The 2,115-nt window shown below is 31.5% G+C and overlaps 1 protein-coding gene across 1 annotated transcript in view; it reads left to right on the top strand.

The window, feature by feature from the left end:
• The window catches only part of CDH18 (cadherin 18, type 2), a 1,248,329-nt gene that overhangs the window by 365,291 nt on the left and 880,923 nt on the right, over nt 1-2,115 (top strand). The window contains exon 3 of the mRNA XM_011984981.1: nt 1,059-1,120. The gene's annotated coding sequence lies outside the window, so the exon portion shown is untranslated. The remainder of the gene's footprint in view (nt 1-1,058; nt 1,121-2,115) is intronic.

Here is a 2,115-nt window from a genome sequence, read left to right as displayed (position 1 = left end):
TAAGTACCATGAGGGTAGTGTCTTTTATCTCTTTTGTTATGTGTTGCATTCCTAGTATAAATAATAATGTTTGGCACATAGTAACACTCAATAAATAATTGCTGAATGACTGACATACTCCTAAAATGTTTGAGGCATCTGTTTGAGCTCTGTAAGTGTAATTTTTTATCAGTTTTAGGCAATAGAAATCATGTATCAAATCACATTGTCAACTAAGGACATAGGAAGCTGATCTGGGCTAAGGTCAGAGAATAAGCATAATTCTTATGCTCCTGCTTTTGGCTTCTGAAAGGGATTATTATCTTCTGAATACATATTTTTACCTCTTAGTTTTCTTCTTTTAATATTGACTTTCCAGTGTTAACACTTCACTCCAATAAGCATTATGTTGTGTATACATACAACATATATATCATTCGGTATACTGCATGTAATGTATGCATTGGGGATTATATTCAAGTTTAATTTATTGAAATAAAAGTCATAATTCTAGAACAATATATATTTTAATTGAGTTACAATACTCCCTTGCTAATCATGTTATACTTCAGGTTATACTGAACTTTGTTTCTTGCATTTCTATTCATATTCTCTTTGAAAGTATAGTGGTTATTCAAATCATAAAACATTAAATTTATGAAAATAACTTTTATAAATATTTTCTATTATGTAAAATCACTAAAATAGTTTATATTTAAATTTTGACCATGTTTAAGGCATAATATTAAGTGTTTAAATAAATCGTAACACTGAAGTTAAAACTTCTTTATGTCTTGACGTACCAAGGGTCCAAGAACAAGACTAAATTGCCCATATCTACATGGCTAACACATGATGGAGCTAAAATTCTAACTGGACATAGTTTCAAAATGTCATGCCCTAAAAAGGAAAAAAAAATCTAGCAGTTCAAACCTATCAAAAATTTATCTCTTCAAAAATGTATTTGCTCTCCAAACTCAGTTCTGTTTAATGTGTAACATAATAAATATGTTTTAACTATGCATAGATTTGTATGTGTTGAAATACATGTTTTATATTTTTGTTTTATTTTTATGCAGGACTCAACCACCGCAATATATAAGAAGAACACACACCAAACGTTCCTGAAGTGATTTATAAGGTAAAACTTATAATTTCAGTTATAAATTATGCATTTATAAATTTCTGCTAAAACGTTTCTGTGATAAATTTCTGTAAAAATATTATAGAAATGTCAAAATTGTTGTCGTAGTTTCTCTTAAGGATCATCTAGAATTACACTGAATTATTTAGAAATGTAGCATATTCTGTGTTTTAAATCACTCTTTAAGAAACTCAACTTTTTTTTATTATATGGGTGGATACATGTGCAAGTTTGTTACATGAGTATATTGTACCCAGGTAGTGATATTGTACCCAGTAGTTTTTCAACCCATCCTCTCTCTCCTCCCTCTCCTTCCCTCCCTCTTCCAGTGGTCTTCCGTGTCTTTTTTTTTTGCCTTATTTATGTCCACGTGTGCTAATTTTAGCTCTCATTTATAAGCGAGAACATGTGGTATTTGTTTTTGTTGTTGTTGTTGTTCCTGATTTAATTTGCTTAAGATAATGGCCTTCAGTTCCATTCATGTTGTTGCAGAAGACATGATTTTATTCCTTTCTTATGGTTGCATAGTATTCCACGTTGTATGTACCACATTTTTTTTTTTTTTTCCAATCTATCATTAATGGACACCTAGGCAGATTCCTTGTCTTTGCTATTGTGCCTAGTGTTGCAATGAACATACAAATGCATGTGTTCTTTGGTATAAAGATCTATTTTCCTCTGGGTATACGCACAGTAATGCAATTGCTGGATTGAATGGTAGCTCTGTTTTAAGTTCTTTGAGAACTCTCCCAACTTCTTGTCACTGTGGCTGAACATAATTTACACTCTAACCAACATGAATAAGAGCTCTCTTTTCTTTACAGCCTTTCCAGGATCTGTTGTGTTTGTAGTAGCAGGTGTCATTCTTTAATTCCATGTTTAGCACTCCCTTAAGGACCTCTTGTAAGGCTGTTCTAGTTGAAATAAATTCCCGTAGCATTTGCTTATCTAACAAAAGTTTTATTTCTTCTGCACCTATGAAGTTGGTTTGG

The sequence above is a fragment of the Mandrillus leucophaeus genome, unplaced genomic scaffold (assembly GCF_000951045.1).
Source record: "Mandrillus leucophaeus isolate KB7577 unplaced genomic scaffold, Mleu.le_1.0 Scaffold278, whole genome shotgun sequence".
NCBI lineage: Eukaryota > Metazoa > Chordata > Mammalia > Primates > Cercopithecidae > Mandrillus > Mandrillus leucophaeus.
Note: the sequence above shows the minus strand (reverse complement) of the source record. Positions and strands in the feature narration are given on the sequence as shown.